The 18,984-nt window shown below is 39.5% G+C and overlaps 1 pseudogene; it reads left to right on the plus strand.

Annotated features, from left to right (window-relative positions):
- The first annotated feature begins 6,224 nt into the window (after window positions 1-6,224).
- Window positions 6,225-18,720, plus strand: LOC150010435 (NADP-dependent malic enzyme pseudogene; annotated as a pseudogene).
- The last annotated feature ends 264 nt before the right edge of the window (window positions 18,721-18,984 follow it).

The following is an 18,984-nucleotide window of genomic DNA, read 5'->3' on the forward strand; positions in this document are numbered from 1 at the left end:
TGAACAGACTGACAACAAAGAGTGAAATTGAATCAGTAATCAAAAAATTCCCGGTGCACAAAAGCCCTGGACCAGATGGCTTCACAGGCAAATTTTACAAAACATTTAGGGAAGAACTAACACTTACTCTTCTCAAACTATTTCAAAAAATCCAAGAAGAGGGAAGACTCCTAAACTCTTTCCATGAAACCAGTACTACCCTAATTCCAAAACCAGATCAAGACACAACAAAGAAAGAAAATTACAGGCCAATATCACTGATGAACATTGGTGCTTAAATCCTCAACAAAATATTGGCAAACAGGAGCCAGCAATACATTAAAAAGATCATACACCACGATCAAGTGGGAATCATCCCAGGGATGCAAGGATGGTTTAATATTCACAAATCAATAAATGTAATACACCACCTAAATAAGATGAGAGACAAAAATCACATGATCATATCAATAGATGCATAAAAAACATTTGATAAAGTACAACGCCCATTTATGATGAAAACACTAGGCAAAATGGGAATAAGGGGAGCATACCTCAACATAATAAAGGCTATATACGAGAAAACCAAGACAACATCATAGTCAATGGACAGACTGACTAAAAGCATTTCCCCTGACATCAGGAACAAGACAAGGATGTCCATTCTCTCCACTCCTATTCAACATAGTATTGGAAGTCCTAGCCACAGCAATCAGACAAGAAAAAGAAATAAAAGGCATCCAAATTGGAAAAGAAGAAGTAAAACTGTCACTTTTTGTAGATGACATGATAGTATACATAGAAAACCCTATAGACTCCACCAAAAAAACTACTTGACCTAATATGTGAATTTGGCAATATAGCAGGGTACAAAGTCAATATCCAGAAATCAAAGGCATGTCTATACACCAATAATAAACTTTTGGAGATAGAAACTAGAAAAAAAATCCCATTTACTATACCAACAAGAAAAATAAAGTACCTAGGAATAATTTTAACCAAAGAGGTAAAAGACCTGCATTCAGAAAACTACATAACCCTGAAGAAAGAAATTAAGGAAGATACAAATAAATGGAAAAATATACCATGCTCATGGATGGGAAGAATCAACATCATTAAAATGTTTATACTACCCAAAGCATATTATAAATTCAATGCAACCCCTATAAAATACCAGCAATGTGTTTCACAGACCTATAACAAATACTTCAAAAATTTATATGGAACCAAAAAAGAGCTCAGATAGCCACAGCAATCTTGAGACAGAAGAACACAGCAGGAGGAATCACAATACCTGATATCAAACTATACTACAAGGCAACTGTAATCAAAACAACCTGGTACTGGCATAAGAACAGACATATCGATCAATGGAACAGAATAGAGAGCCCAGAAATAAACCCAGGTCTATATGGTCAGCTAATATTTGACAAAGGGGGAAGCAACATAAAATGGAATGAGAAGAGCTATTTCAACACATGGTGCTGGGAGAACTGGACTGGGACATGCAAAAAAATGAAACTAGACCACCAACTTACACCATACACAAAAATAAACTCAAGATGGATCAAAGACTTAAATATAAGTCGTGACACCATAAAAACCCTAGAGGAAAACATAGGCAGGAAAATTCAGATATCCCACATAACAACATTTTCACTGATACATCTCCTAAGGCAAGGGAAATAAAGGAAAAAAATAAACAAAAGGGACTTCATCAAACTAAAGAGTTTCTGCTCAGCAAAAGAAAACACCAGCAAGATGAAAAGGAAACCAACCATATGGGAAAACATATTTGCCAATGATACATAATACAAGGGTTTGATCTCCAAAATATATAAAGAACTTACACATCTCAACACAAAGAAGACAGACAGCCCAATTAAAAAATGGGCAAAGGTCCTGAACAAACACTTCTCGAAGGAGGATATACAGAGGGTCCAGAGGCATATGAAAAAATGCTCAACATCACTAGCCATCAGAGAGATGCAAATAAAAACCACAATGAGATACCACCTCACACCAGGCAGAATGGCCATCATCAACAAATCAACAAACAAGTGTTGGCGAGGATTTGGAGAAACAGGAGCCCTACTGCACTGTTGGTGGGAATGCAGACTTGGTGCAGCCACTATGGAAAACAGTATGGAATTTCCTCAAAAAACTAAAATTGGAACGGCCTTTTGAATCAGCAATTCCACTACTAGGATTATACCCAAAGAATCCTGAAACCCTAATTCAAAAGAACTTATGCATCCTTGTTCATAGCAGTGCTGTTTACAATTGCCAAGTGCTGGAGACAACCCAAGTGCCCATCTGTAGATGAGTGGATTAAAAAACTGTGGTACCTTTACACAATAGGATACTATGCTGCAGAAAGAAAGAAGGAACTCCTGCCATTTGCGACAACATGGATGGAACTAGAGAGAATTATGCTTAGCGAAATAAGCCAGGGAATGAAAGAAAAATACTGTATGCTATCACCCAATACAGAAGACTAATGAACAACACAAATAAATAAACAAAATTGAACAAGAAACAGAGTAACGGTTATCAGGGGGAATTGGGAAGGGAGGGAAGGGGTTAAATAGTGAAAGGGTTTAGCAAATGAACTAATATAAATAACCCATGAACTTGGACAATGGGGTTGGGATGGATTGTGGGAGAAGGGGTGGGCTGGGTGGGGAGTAGCAATGACGGAAAAAGTGGGACAGTTGTAAAATAAAAACAAAAAAATTAAAAAAAAAATTAAAAAAAGGAATAAATAGTGAGAGGAACAGAGGTCCAAAAGGAAAAGTGGCAATGAGCAAGTACCTATTAATAATAACCTTAAATGTAAATGGATTAAATGCTGCAATCAAAAGTTGTAGGGTAGCTGAGTGTATAGGAAAATGTTATCCACATATATGTTGTCTACAGGAGATGTTATCCACATATATATTGTCTACAGGAGACCCACCTCAAAACAAAATATCTACACAGGCTGAAAGTGAAGAAATAGAAAAAATATTCCAAGCATATGAAAAAAACCTGGGGCAGCAATGCTTATATCAGAGACAATAGACTTCAACACATTCTGTTTCCAGCACTTAGCTATTGTAAACACTGCTGCTATGAACATAGGGGTGCATAAGTTCTTTTGAATTTAGAAAATAGACTAGTAGTCTGTTTAGAAATATCCTCTAATTTTTATAAGATAGGAGTCCAGGTGTCATTAAATGGACACTTAAACTTTAAAAACACACATCAAAATCAAACAAGAGTCTCCACTTATAGCCTTAATTTCTTAATGTTTTCATAGCTTCCTTTCAACTTTAGGAAAATCTTTTAGAAACTAAAGTGTCTCATAAAGAAATATTTGTGTGATGTTCAGTAGTTTCTTTAATTCCACTTCTGTTTCTTTTTCTTCCATTGTACAAGGAATTTAGGTTTACTATGATGTATTTGAGAGTGTCGAATGCACTTATCTGTGGGTTGGGATTAGGAGTAATGTTTTATTCTTTATTTCCTTTTTACTATGTATCATTTTTATAATTAACAATGTAATAATTTCTATTGTTTTTCCCTATTATGCCATAAGGTCAGGACATTTTTTCTAAAATAGTTTATTGCCATGTGGACCAGTTCTTCTTCTTCTTCTTCTTCTTCTTTTTTTTTTTTTCTTCTGGTCCTAACTCTATTGTCAGATTAGCTATGAACTTCTGAATAGTGTATCTCCTTCATTGGTGCTGATAATGAAAACTAATCATCTAGTATGTTTTAGAGAAGGATTTGCATCTTCTGATGGATGGAATATTTGGGATTAAGTGGAAGAAAAAATCCAAAAGAAGTGCAAATTGATTTTTCAATAGGGTGTTTACAGTCCACAGCCCATAGAATGAGGTGATGGCAGGTGCCCGAGATACCGAGGGCCCAGCAAAGCATGTTTTACTGGAACAGAGTTTTCAAACCAATAGTAACTGATTTCACTGAATACTTGACACATTTCAAAAATGTCTTAAGTTATAAGAGTTATAAGAATATCACATGATAAAGCACATTAATAGATAGAATATATAGAAACATTAATTTTTATATATTTCTTCTTATGCTTCTTTATATTTTCTAAATACTTTTCTATATATTTTATTAGAGGAAAATGTAATTAAGAATACCCAAATCATCCTCCTCAGAGCATCAGAACTCCTGAAAATAAACAGTCCTGCTGGCCACTCTGGCCAGCCTCCGAACAGGTATAGACTGGCCATCAGCAAAGTGGTCCAGGACTGAGAGATGAGCACTCCTTGGAGAGAAACACTGGTGATCTCCAGGGTGGGAACAAGTACACTCACTATCCAAAGACCAGAGAGGTAGCATCTAAACACATTTCCTAGGGGACAGGTTGTGTCCTATCTTCACCTGGGTCTACATTCTAGCTCTTCTGTCACCAGCTGCTGACTTTAAGCAAACTTTTTAATGGCTCCTCTCTCTGGTTCTGGATCCATACAAAGGAGGAACAATAGATCTCCTCAAAGAATTGTGATAGTGTATATAAGGCACTTAGCACATTACCTGATGTAGTAAACACATCAATAAACATTAGCTGTCCACATAAAGGAGATATTAAATCCTGAACCTCTCCAGTGAAATTACAGACTAAGGGAAACCTAACTCCTTGAGGTCACTATACCCTATGTGGTTGGAATGTAGCAAGACAGTCCCCATATCCATTCTGTGTACTGTGGGAAGAAGGATAAATGGCCAAGAAGTATACTAGGGGAGACAGGAGTTGCTCTGGGTATACCAGAAGGCCCTGGAATAGAAGTTATTGGTCATAATATAATCACATCAGATGAATGTATCAAGGGGATAACTGGGAAAAGTGAGGAAGATGCAAAAACTCCAACTCTACCCCAGTGCTCTCTGGGAAGGTCATACTCATTGCAGTGCTGCCATGATGGAGGTCCACCTGGTTCTTGAAAGTTTTCATTAATCTATGTATTTTTATTTCAGAATTCAGACCTTTCATGCATTACCAAGCCATATATATTATAAAGCTTAATTAGTATAATCAGAGAAGGAAAACTCTGACTCCAAAAAACCTCCGCTGCCTTGCGGCATACCTCTTCAGGGGAAAGGCTAAGGGAGTAAACCCCGACAGAAAATCCGGAGCCGGAGTCCCTAAGGCGGTTTGACGTTGTAGTCAACACCGGCAACTCCTGCGGCGCACCTGAAGCCAAGCTGTATCGACTCCGTCTTTCCCTTGGACCCTTCAGCTGCGAAGAGAGGGGGGGTCTGCTGCATGGGCAACAGCAGACCCTCCATATTACCCTGCCCAGGCTCTGTAGCTTCAGCGTCATCGCAAGATGTCGATTCAACACGGGAGGAGACAGATACTACCATGTCACTCCCGAGTCGGACTGCACAGCCATTCTCGGCGGTCCAGATGGACTCTTAAGAAGCTACACCATCGTCTCTCGAGACGGACGGCTGCCGACGACGAATTAGTATAATGATCATACTGGCTGAATTTTATAAGAGGAAAGAGGCTGAGAACCAAACACTCATTTGGTCAAGGTCACACACTGATGTGTGCCTGTGCCAAATTGCAGGGCCCAAGCCTGGCAGACGGCATCTTCTCTCAATCAAAGGAGAGAAGACACTCCTCGGAAAGCTACCATTGCACCTGGCACAGACTCAGATTTGTGGAGCTACATCCATTTACCATCAGACTTGACTTCTGGGATTTATTATTCAGCTCTCCAGGAAATTGAAAACTGAGGAAAGGGTGCAGTAATGGAGCTGTGAGGGCAGACCCAGACTCCAAACCCATCCTCAGTAGGGGGATATTCTCCTCCAGAAGTTGTGTTGCTGAGAACTGATCATCTCCTTTGCATGTGAAAAAAGAGATGGCCAGGCTTCCTAGCCAGGTTACTCCTGCGTCTTGTCCAAGCTGCCTTTGTCCTCAATGCATCCACAACAACTGGCCAGCAGGGGCTTTGCGTGTGTGACTGGCTAAGAGAAGTACAGCCTGGTGAGGAAAACTTGCCGTTAGAGAACCAAAGGGTGTTACTTACCGAAGGATTTTTCTTTGCTAAACTTGAATCTACAAATGACTTCATTTTTGTTTTTGGCATTATTAAATCCATTTCCAGAAACCGTCAGTTCATAGTTTTCTGCAAGAGTAGCATACAAACATCTGTCTGAGAAAGGGCTGGGTGGAGTCTTCCATCTAATCTTGGAATTATGGCAGGTCATGACCTAAAATGGAAATCCTAGGGAATTCCTGTGAGGAAGCAGTTCTGTCTGAAACACCACTTGTGCACTCCCTGAGCGATATCCCCGATCTGCACCTGATTTCATTGAGGGTCCACTGTGAGGAGGCTGGGCTGGGCCTTGAGCACTCAGGGGTCTTCTCACCACAGCTCCTGACCATGCAGCACATTCAAGGCACCCAGCCTCATCCCCTCCATGGGCTACTGACCTGGAAGTCCCTGGTACTCACTAAAAGGTGCAGGCAGTGCTCACCACCAGTGCTCACCCTTACAGAAATGAGAGGGGAATAAAGACAATGCAGCTTGAACATATCCCTGCCTCACATCTAAGCTGAACACCCAGGCTTGGGTGCCCAGGGATTTTCTGAAATTAGGGGGTCTATTCCACCTCCTTGTCATTCTATGTGCCTGTGGCAGCCAGCGACCACAGGGGCAGGAGCAGGATTGGGTAATGAGGGAAGGAGCTGAGAACCCTGCACTGGAGACTCCACCATGGAAGGAGAAGTCCTGTCTTAGCTGAGGTTCCAGAACTCAGCAGATGACTGTTCTTCCTGTGCCTCTTGCTCACCCTCCATGGAACTCACCTACTCACCCTGGAGTCACCAAGCCTTTCCTTCTGCCAGTGTGGAGACATTAGTGTGCTAAGGTGCTCTTCTGGGCCCAAGCCCTTGCCCAGGATGCTAGGTCCCTGGCAGTTCCTGAAGTAAATACCAGGGACACAGAGATGGCAGATAGTGGGCTTGGCACCTGGGGAGTTAGGCAGGAGAATCTGCAGGTCTTCCTGTGGCCAGCTCAAGGTCACAGGTCTCCACCTCTGTGTCCTGGCCCAGGTTGGCTTGATTTTCCCCAGGTCAATTCACTTAAGGAACAATTCCTCAGCAATGCAGGTAAAGCCATTGATTTGGCATCCTGATTCTACCTGCTTTAGGTCTTCTTTTGGCAACTTTTCAATCTAGGCAATGTTTTCAGTTTCTCTGCTTAAAGAAAACTCTTTAGCTGTGGCAGAAGATGGCCTGCTGACATGTTAGGCTTTCAAGACTTTACAAAATGGGATCCCACATTGAAAAGTCTCCACATTTCTCCTAATAATCCATATTTATGTCTTTTTGGAAAATGGAAACATTAGTGGGTTTATTTCTGCATGTCAAGCAGTAGTGTGTCAGGGGGCTTCTGCCCTCCTCAGGTGGGAAGCTCCCCATGGCTCAGAGCCTGCCCTCACTTCAGTAGCCCTCATACTGCAGTCAATCATCCTTTGTTTGGTGTGGCCCATGCTTCTTGATTACTGTACCTGCCCAGCCTGGAGAGTACCTGATGGCAGCTACCATGACCTAGGAAGAGCCTGAGCCACATAGAAGTCTGGGAGAGGACTAATGGTCTTAACAAGAATGGGAACTATCCACTGATGACCCTTTACTAAGAGATCAGGCATGTTGCTGATTCATAGCAGGCTTGACTCCCTAAACGATGTGCCTTCTCCCATGCACAGTGGCCAACAACACGAGGCTGCTGTAAACCCAATTCTGCCAGGCTTCACACTCTTGGCTCACATTTCAAAGGGGCTCTGCCCACCATGACATTGGGCTCTGTATTTGCCTGGAAAAACCAGCAGGCCCTGTCTCTTACACAGCCCATTTTCTGGCTTAATATGGGTCATTTTGAGCAGGTCTGATGCCTCTCTTTTTCCCAGAAGATATTTGCAATTTATATTCCAGCATTATTTATCACAAAGTAGTATTTCTAGACAATTCAGAATTCTAAATTAAGAAGCCATATTAAAATTAGGTATAGTAAGAGAAGGAAAGTTCTGCAGTCTTAGTGTGGAGAGATCAGGCTCTAAATGTGGCAAAAAGAGCCAGCATAGTAATCCTGAAAAAACAAAAAACAAACAAACAAACAAGCAAGCAAACAAACACAATAGGAACCAGAAAGGGGCAAATCTGTGTAAGACCAAGGCATGGGATTCCTATGTTTATACAAAGTGGCATTTCACAATAACTGATCATCTACTTTGTGTCATTGTTTAACTTTCTTCCTTAGCTCTTTTAACAACCCCTAACTTTGAAATTACTATCCAAAAAGACAGGTTGCTTCCCTGAAGGGACAGAACCAAGATCTGACCTCAAGTGTCAGCTCCAGGACCCACTTACACCACCTCTGCTGTGGACAGCCTCTCTGGTTCCTGGAGATATGGTCTGTGATTTTCCACTTAACAGGGCTGTGAGTGAAGGCCAGAATGCCCTGGGTGGTCACTGCCTCATGAAGAAGGATGGGCCCACCCGCCACCTCCCTGTATGTGACAGGAAGGAGGGCAGCTGCTGAGGACAGAGTCATCTGACAGCGCAGAGCACAGCCTGGGCCTACACTGCTCAGGAACCTTGCTGCCTGTCTGCCCAGATGCTCTTCCTTCCTGCCTTATGCTCCCTGATGCCCATCATGCCTGCTCAGGTGCACTTCACCTTTGCAGGGGGGTTCCCTCTCTCCCTAGGTACTGTTGCTCCCAAGATGGCCCAGTTAATTCTGCAGGTCTCACTAAGTGAGAGGCAGGGTGAGGGGTTCAGATTTTTGAAAGAAGAAACTTTGAGTTAAAGGAGTTTTGCTTTTCCACATAGCTATTCCTTCTCTTCTCAGCACCCCAAACCCAAATCCTTCCCCAGTGACATCCACAGGAAGAAAATGTAGCCACATGTAGGACAACAGGGAGACTGATGAAATAAACTTGGTCCATCCATTTAAGGAAATATTGTGCAGAAGGTTGGGAAATATTATGTAGGGCATGACTGCATTCAGGTATAATCTTGTAAAGTCTTTGAGAGGGCTATGTATATATACATATGATTGACTCTTTATGGTAATTACCTCTGAAGAGAGCAGGATGGGAAGAGGTGAGACTTTATTGTAGTGAACAGACAGCGGCCACCCAGAATGGTTGTAGGATTGTTCCTGTACTTCCTAGTGGTTCCTGCCTGGGTCCTCCTGCACCACACAGCCTGGCCTACCTCCTCCACACAGAAGGTCCCCAAACCTTGGTGAGGGACCTGCCACCAGTTTGGGTTATGTTAGTGCTGTCTGTATTTGTCCCAAAATTCAATGGTACACTTAAGTTTGCTGCATTTCAGAAATGGAACTCTGCAAAAAATGTTTGTAATTAAAGGTATATAGAAGGAAGGATTTGGGGTGAGTTAGCCTGATGACTATAATTTACATTGAAATGCATCAAAAAATAAGATGAACTGATGGAGTGGAACAGAAACATGGATAAATAAGTGATAAAGAAAATATGATCAGGAGTTGGAAGATAGCAGCCAAGTAAGTGGAAAGCAGAGTCCACTTGCTCTTGCACTGAGCTTGAACACATGACTGATCTTCCAAAAAATAAACTGAATGTTCAACGGAATCTTAGCTGATAAGAAGTTTGGAATAGGAGTACAGGACATGCTTCACAATGGGCAGTAAGGAGATTTTATATGTGGACTGGGGAATACCCAGGACATGGTGCCTGAAGCCAAGGAGTCTGGCACCTGTGGTGCCTGCATTCAAAGAGAGCCTGGTCAGAGATCACAGCTTTGTAGTTCCCTCCCATCCTAGGGGAGATCCCCAGGCCAGGAGCGACTTGAATACACAAAGTTGGGGAGATCCAGTCTATATACGCAGTTATCAACAGACACATAGCTGCAGTGGCAAACATCAACTGGGAGAGAGCCAGAGAGAGAGAGAGAGAGGTATTCTATCTGCACTTGGGCCTGGTAGAGGAGGCTGTCTGTGGCCAGCTGTGATTGTGAGAGACTGTTGAATTTTTGGAGAGGTGGTGTTTACGGAAATCTGGACAGTGGCTCAGTGTTGCAGTGGGAGTGCCCAGGGAGACTTTTATTATTTATCTATCTATCTATCTATCTATCTATCTATCTATCTATCTATCTATCATCTATCATCTATCTATCTATCTATCTATTTAATCCCTTGTCTGAGGTATCATTGGCAAATATGTTCTCCCATACAGTTGGTTTCCTTTTCATCTTGCTGATGTTTTCTTTTGCTGAGCAGAGACTCTTTAGTTTATGTAGTCCCATTTGTTTATTCTTTTCTTTATTCCCCTTGCCTTAGGAGATGTATCAGTGAACATATTGCTACGTGGGATATCTGAATTTTTCCTGCCTATATTTTCCTCTAGGAGTTTTATGGTGTCACAACTTACATTTAAGTCCTTTGTACACCTTGAGTTTATTTTTGTGTATGGTGTAAATTGGTGGTCTAGTTTTATTTTTTTGCATGTGCCTGTCCAGTTCTCCCAGCACCATTTGTTGAAGAAGCTATTTTCACTCCATTTTATGTTCCTTCCCCCTTTGTCAAATATAAACTTGGGTTTACTTATGGGCTTTCTATTTTATTCCATTGATCTATATGTCTGTTCTGATGTCAGTACCAGATTGTTTTAATTATACTGACCTTGTAGCATAGTTTGATGTCAGGTATTATGATTACTCCCACCGTGTTCTTCTGTCTCAAGATTGCTGTGACTATTCAGGGTCTTTTTTGGTTCCATATAAATATTTGAAGTATTTGTTCTAGGTCTGTGAAATATGTCAATGGTATTTTAATAAGGGTTGCATTGAATTTATAAATTGCTTTGGATAGTATGGACATTTTAATGATGTTGGTTTTTCCCATCCATGAACATGGTATATACTTTCATTTATTTGTATCTTCCTTAATTGTTTCTTTAGTGTTATGTAGTTTTCTGAGTACAGGTCTTTTACCTCCTTGGTTAAGTTTATTCCTAGGTATTTAACTATTCTTGTTTTTAGAGTAAATGGGACTTTTTTTCTAGTTTCTATTTATGATATTTTATTGTAGGTGTTCAGAAATGCCTTCAATTTCTGAATATTGACTTTGTACCTTGATATTTTGCCAAAGTCACTTATTAGGTTGAATAGTTTTTTGGTGGAGTCTATAGGGTTTTCTATGTACACTATCATGTCATCTGTAAATAATGACAGTTTTACTTCCTCTTCTGCAATTTGGATGTTTTTTATTTCTTTTTCTTGTCTGTTTTCTGTGGCTAGAACTTCCAAGACTATGTTGAGTAGGAGTAGAGAGAGTGGACATCCTTGTTTTGTTCCTGATCTCAGGGGGAATGCTTTCAGTTTTTGTACATTGAGTATGATGCTGGCTTCAGGTTTCTCGTATATGGCCTTTATTATGTTGAGGTATGCTTCCTCTATTCCTGTTTTGCTCAGTGTTTTCATCATAAATGGGTGTTATACTTTATCAAATGCTTTTTCTGCATCTATTGATATAATCATTTGGTTTTTGTCTTTCATTTTGTTTCTGTGGTGTATTACATTTATTGATTTGCAAATATAAAAGCATCTTTGCATCCCTGGGATGAATCCCACTTTATCATGGTGTATGATATTTTTAATGTGTTGCTGGATCCGGTTTGCCAATATTTTGTTGAGGATTTTAGCATCTATGTTCATCAGTGATATTGGCGTGTAGTTTTCATTCTTTGTTGTGTCTTGGCCTGGTTTTGGAATTAGGGTAATACTGGCTTCATAGAAAAAGTTTGGGAGTCTTCCCTCTTCTTGGATTTTTTGGAATAGTTTGAGAAATATAGGAGTTCTTTCCTCCATGTTTTGTAAAATTCACCCGTGAAGCTATCTGGTCCAGGGCTTTTGTGTGCTGAGGGTTTTTTGATTACTGTTTCAATTTCACTTTTTGTTATCAGTCTGTTCAGGCTTTCTGTTTCTTCTTGATTTAGTTTTGGAAGATTATATGTTTCCAGAAATTTTTCCATTTCATCTAGGTTGTCAAATTTCTTGCCATACTGTTGTTTGTTTTAATTTCTTACAATCCTTTGTATTTTTGTGGTATTAGTTGTGATTTCTCCTTTTTCACTTCTGACTTTGTTTATTTGGGTCCTCTCTGTTTTTTTTCTTGATGAGCCTGGCTAAAGGCTTGTCAATTTTGTTTATCTTTTCAAAGAACCAGCTCCTGGTTTTATCGACCTTTCAAGTTATTTGTTTAGTCTCTATGTAAATTTAATTCTGCTCTGATCTTCATGATTTATTTCCTTCTACTCACTCTGCACTTTGTTCGTTGTTGTTCCTCCAGTTTTTGTAACTGTCAGGTTAGATTTTTTATTTGAGATTCTTCTATCTTTTGTAGACAGTCCTGTATTGCTATAAACTTCCCTCTCAGGACTGCTTTCCTTGTGTCTCATAGGTTTTGGGCTGTTGTGTGTTCATTATCATTTGTTTCCAGAAACTTTTTGATTTCTTCCTTGTTCTCATTGTTAATCCATTTATTATTTGATAGCATGTTATTCATTCTCCATGAGCTTGAATATTTTTTAGTTTTGTCCTTGAGTTGATTTCCAGTTTCAAGGCATTGTGATATGAGAAGATGCTTGATATAATTTCAATATTTCTGAATTTGTTGAGACTTTTTTTGTGTCCTACAGAGAGACTTTTTGAAAGGGGAGCTGATGCATGCTGGGCAGGGGCCTTGTGCACAGCTTCCCTGCCAGCACAAGGAAAAGATTGAGGGTGCGATTTGTTCCCATCCAATGCAGCTGGGAAGATTGATCAGAAACGTGCACAGCAAGGGGATTTTTGGCCCCAGCCTTGCGCAGCTGCTTAGAGTGGAGAGTTTGGGCCTCTGTATGCAGTGAAAGCAGTGGGCTAGGAACTGTGCACCTGAGATTATTTAAAGCCAGACAGAGTTTCATTCCTTGGTGGAACCACTAGGAAGGGAATGTTGCACCCAACCCCCATCTCCTGCAGGAGCCTGGAAGTTCTGCAAAACATGTTGGGCAGCCTCAAGAACACTGCAGGGTGCATTTATTCAAAAGGAAGACAGCAAGAAGAAGGCCTAAAGCACCCATTTTGAACTTTTCTCAGGGAGACAAAATACACTGGTTCCTACTGCCTTATGTCACTGAGGCCAGCAAAGCAGGGAGATCAGAAAGTGGTGCAGCAAAGGGGATTCAGGGCCCGGCCCTACCTTGTGTTGACACACACAGAGCTGCCTTCAACACCAAGCAGGAGAGAGCTGACTCTCTTACACAGATTGCCCACCACCCGCATGAAACATACAGCTATTTAATCAGAAACTATACATTATTGGGAATAAGCTGGGACAGACCATACTAGGTGGTGCAGGGGCAGGGGGAACACACCCACAACTATTCAAGAAGACTGAAGAGTGCCTCACAGGGGAGACCTAGGGGCCCTACCCTCCTGATCCCAACAGAAGCTCTCTCTAGAGGCAGATGAAAGTAATACAGGTGGTGTTGCCATAAGTTGGATAACCCACCCTGGGACCTTGAGCTGATAATAAGCCAGAGCTAAAGTCAGAAAGAGAAGTCAGAAGGCAAACACCAAATGGATGAGATGAATTCCACCTTGTTCTTAAGAATTTGTGGTCTTTTCTTTTTTTCTTTTCTTTCTTTCCCTTAGCCTCTTAATATTCTTTTGCTTCAATTGTATTTCAACTAATTCACTACTCTTTGTCTTTTATTTTTTATTCTTTATATTCATATTTAGTATTATTTTTTATTTTGTTATTTCAAATCTCACATTGCTTCCTTCCCTTGTCTTACTCCATTTTGCCTTCTTTCTGCCTTTTATTATTGTTGTTGTATATTTTATTTTCTCTTATGTTACACCTTGTTCCTCTTCCTTATGCTTACTATTGCTCCTCCCTCTATCCTCTCAAAAGCATTCTTCCTTCTTTTAGTTCACATTCTTTACCCTCCTCTTATAATATTATTTCCTTTCTACCTTTATAAATTATAGCTTGTTGGGCATGGATATCATGGTTATTATTGATAACCATGCCCAACAAGCTACAATTTATTATTGCTGTTCTTTTTCAATGGTATTCCTGGTAGTTCACTATTTTTTGTAGTTAAAGTCTCATAGGTTACTCTCTTCCTGTCTTACTTCATTTTGGTTTCCCCCTGCGCTCGCTCATTTGAGTTAAGAATTTTATTTTTATTTTTCCTCTTCTTAGCGTAGATTCTATTCCTTACTCTTCTTAGTTTTCCTCCCTTTATCCTCTCAAAACCACTTTCCTTTACTGTAGACATTTCACATTCTCTTTTGTATAATATTCTTATTCCTTTTTTACTTTTATTAATCTTTGCTCAGTTGTCATTGTTATTGATGCTGCTATGATTTTTCTGAAATTTTGTTCTCTTTGGTTCACTACCTTTTAAATTTTATTTTAAACTTCACAGTATACTCTTTCCCCTTTTTAAACTTCATTTTGCCATTACCATTTCGTGTTTTACTTATGTCTTAAATTTTATTCTCTCTCTTTCTTTGCCTTGTTTCTATTCCTTACTATTATTTCTCCTTCATCTTCCCACTCAAAATCATTTTTCTCTCCTTTAGTTGTGTCATATTTCCTTTTTCCTATCTTATAATATTAATCTCTCATCAACTTTATTACTATTTTTTCAGTTGTGTTGATACTACTGATGTTGTAAGGGGGTATTCCTGTTGGTATGGATTTGGCTTTCTGGTAATATTGTTTTGTTAACCAGCACCTGTACAGCAGCATACAAGACATGGTGGAGGTTGTGGCTCCAAGTCAGCCAGCTGGAGGGGAGAACCCACCAAACCCCAAAACAACAAGAGAGCCCACATAAACTGAATAAAGGGCAACCCTAGATTAGCCAGATCAGGAGGTTAAAAAGATTGCATCACTGAGACCTACAGGTCTCCTAATATAGAAGGTCACACCATGAAGACAGGAGGACAAAGAAGACCAATTTAATACATATAAACAAATAAGAAAAGTCACCTACAATAGGGGAGACAAAGAAAAAGTCCTCAGTAAAAAGGAAAGGAGGAATCCCCAGAAAGACTGCTAAGTGAAATTGAGGCAAGCACCCTATGAGACGAGTGCAAAATAATGTTTATAAGGACACTCAAGGAGCTCAGAGAGAACTACAAAGAACTCCAGAGAAGCTACATGGAACTTACTGTAAACTACACCAGCATGAAAAAGGCCATAGAAAATATCAATGAGCAAGGAGGCAATGAAAAATACAATATCTGAAGTGAATAACACAGTAGAAGGAATTAAAGTGGGTTAGATGAAGCAGAGGATCGAATCAGTGTGCTGGAGGACAAGATAGAAGAAATTTCCCAGGCAGAGAAACAAAATGAAAAAGATTCAAAAGGAATGAAGAGAGATTAAGGGAGCTGCAGGATAACATGAAAAGCAATAATATCCACATAATAGGGATACCAGAAGGAGAAGAAGAGGAGCAAGAGATATAAAACTTGTTCAAAAAAGTAATAACAGAAAACTTCCCTAACTTGATGTGAGAAAAAGTTACATAAGTCCAGGAAACAGAGAGGGTCCCAATCAAGATCAAACCAAAGGGGCCCACTCCAAGACACCTCATAATTAAACTGGCAAAATTCAAAGACAAAGAGAGAATCATAAAGGCAGCAAGGGAGAAATAGCTAATAACATACAAGAGAGCTCCAATGAGTTTATTAGCTGATTTCTCAACAGAAACACTACAAGCCAGAAGGGGATGGCAAAAAATATTCTAAGTAATGAAAAGCAAAGGACTGCAACCAAGGTTACACTATCCAGCAAGGCTCTCATTCAAAATAGAAGGTGAAATAAGGACTTTCCCAGACAAAGGAAAGATAAAAGAATGCAACTCCACCAAACCAGCATTGCAAGACATGCTGAAGAGATTATTTTAAGAAGATGAAGAAAAAGAGAAAGAGGGAGGAACACAGTTATAAAGGGAAAAAGTGGCAATGGATAAGTACCTATCAATAATAACCTTAAATGTAAGTGGATTAAATGCCCCAATAAAAAGATATAGGGTAGTTGAATGGATAAAAAAACATGAGCCACACATATACTTTCTAAAAGAGACCCACTTCAGAACAAAGAACTACAAAGACTGAAAGTTAAGTGATGGGAAAAAAGTATTCCAAGCAAATGGAGAATTAAAACAAACAAACAAAAATCCAGGGTGGTAACACTTATATCAGACAAAATAGACTTCAAAGCAAAAGCCATAAAAGGAGATAAAGAAGGACATTTCATAATACTTAAGGGAACAATCCATCAAAAAGATATAATCATTGTAAACATATATGCACCAAACATAGGAACATCCAAATATATAAGGAAGATCTTGAAGGACTTCAAGAAAGATATAGACAGCAATACACATATAGTAGGGGATTTTATCATCCCACTGTCAACAATGAATAGATCTTTCAAACAAAGAATCAACAAGGATATTATGAAATTGAACGGCATTCTAGATCAAATGGACTTAGTTGATATACACAGTACCTTTCATCTCAAAGAAGCAAAATATACATTCTTTTCAAGTGCACATAAAACACTCACAAAAATAGACCACATGGTAGGAAACAGTCTCAAAAAATTCAAGAAAATTGAAGTCATATGAAGCATTTTCTTGGATGGCAATGGCTTGAAACTAGAAACCAACCCCAAGGAAAAAACTCAAAAACATTCAAATTCATTGAGACTGAATAACATGCTTTTAAACAGTGAATGAGTTAACAATAAGATCAAGGAGGAAATCAAAAATTTCTGGAAAAAAATGAAAATGAAAACACAAAAGCCTAAAAGCTATGGGACACAGCAAAGGCAGTCCTGAGAGGGAAGTTCATAGCAATACGGGCCTACCTAAAAAAAGATAGAAATATTTCAAATAGAAAACAACCTTATATCTACAAGAGCTAGAGGAGCAACAACAAACAAAACCCAGAGCAAGTAGAAGGAAAGAAATTATCAAGATCAGAGCAAAATTAAATGACATAGAGACTTAAAGAACAATTCAAAGGATCAACAAATCCAAGAGCTGGTTCTTTGAAAAAATAAACAAAATTGAGAAGCCTTTAACCAGATCATCAAGAAAAAAAAAAGAGAAGACCCAAATAAATAAAATCAGAAACAAAAGAGGAGAAATCACAACTGATAACACAGAAATACAAAAGATTGTCAGAAATTACTAAGAACAGCTTTATGCCAAGAAATTTGACAGCCTGCATGAAATGAACAAGTTTCTAAAACATATAATCTTCCAAAACTGAATCAAGAAGAAGCAGAGACCACTTGGAGAGAAATGGTCTGCCTGCAGTACTGGGGATGAGTCAGCACTGGGACCTGGTCGGCTGCTCCCCCAGTTCTCCCCTCAAAGCCACCGCACCAAAATCTCCCCAAGTGTCTCCAGTCCTCTCTGCCTTCCCTCTGATTGAGCCCAGGGTATGGCATGAATTGCCTTATTCAATTGGAAGATTTTGCCAATAGAAATGCATTTCATCTCCTGAACAAGTATCAAAATCAGTACTGCATATTCAATGATGATATTCAAGGAACAGCATCTGTTGCAGTCGCAGGTATCCTTGCAGCTCTTCGAATAACCAAGAACAAACTGTCTGATCAAACAATACTATTCCAAGGAGCTGGAGAGGCTGCCTTAGGCATTGCACACCTGATTGTTATGGCCATGGAAAAAGAAGGTTTACCTAAGGAGGAAGCCATAAAAAAGATATGGCTGGTTGACTCAAAAGGATTCATAATTAAGGGACATGCTGTCTTAACAAAGGAAAAAGAGGAATTTGCTCATGAACATGAAGAAATGAAGAACCTAGAAGACATTGTTCAAGAAATAAAGCCTACTGCTCTCGTAGGAGTTGCTGCAATTGTTGGTGCATTCTCAGAACAAATTCTCAAAGACATGGCTACCTTCAATGAATGGCCTATTATTTTTGCTTTGAGTAACCCAACCAGCAAAGCAGAATGTACTGCAGAGCAGTGCTATAAAGTAAGCAAGGGCTGTGCAGTTTTTGCCAGTGGCAGTCCTTTTGGTCCAGTCACTCTTCCAAATAGACGGACCCTGTACCCTGGCCAAGGCAACAATTCATACGTGTTTCCCAGAGTTGCTCTTGGCGTTGTGGCATGTGGACATATCACAGATATTTTTCTTACTACTGCTGAGGTTATAGCTCAGCAAGTGTCAGATGAGCACTTGGAAGAGGGCCGGCTTTATCCTCCTTTGAACACCATTAGAGACATTTCTCTGAAAATCGCAGAAAAGATTGTGAAAGATGCATACCAAGAAAAGACAGCCACAGTTTATCCTGAACCCCCAAATAAGGAAGCATTTGTCCGCTCTCAGATGTACAGCCCCAGTTATGACCAGATTCTTCCTGACTGTTATTCCTGGCCTGAAGAGGCCCAGAAAATACAGACCAAACTTGAACAGTAGCATAATGGTTGATATTTCTAAGTCCATTAATGAGATCTTGAAGTCTTTCATAATTTTTAAAGATTGGAATCTTTTATAATGACTTATGATATCCTAGATTAAGATAATTTTACTTTAACAATCTAAAAATTTATGGAAAATAGTAATATACTTTAGGGTAAACATCACACTAGATAGTTTTTCTCTATTTACTTTCTGGTTATTTAAGATTTATATCTTATCTTGCCCAAGTTCTCTTTAAAAGCTATTGTACCTACTACTGAGAAACTCAATTGTTTTTAGGTAGGGAACTAATGGGGAGTTCAAAATTAGTAACAAATTGATATGATTAAAATCCAACCCATAATTTTTTGTTGACCATCTTTATATGTACATATAAAGACAGAAATATATTTAGACATAGCTGAACCTTTGCTAAAAACAGAAACAACACTGTTGCCTAGCGAAATATAATTTCTCAGTTATTTT

The sequence above is a fragment of the Furipterus horrens genome, unplaced genomic scaffold, assembly GCF_987537825.1.
Source record: "Furipterus horrens unplaced genomic scaffold, mFurHor1.1.pri manual_scaffold_5, whole genome shotgun sequence".
In the NCBI taxonomy this organism is placed as follows: Eukaryota; Metazoa; Chordata; class Mammalia; order Chiroptera; family Furipteridae; genus Furipterus; species Furipterus horrens.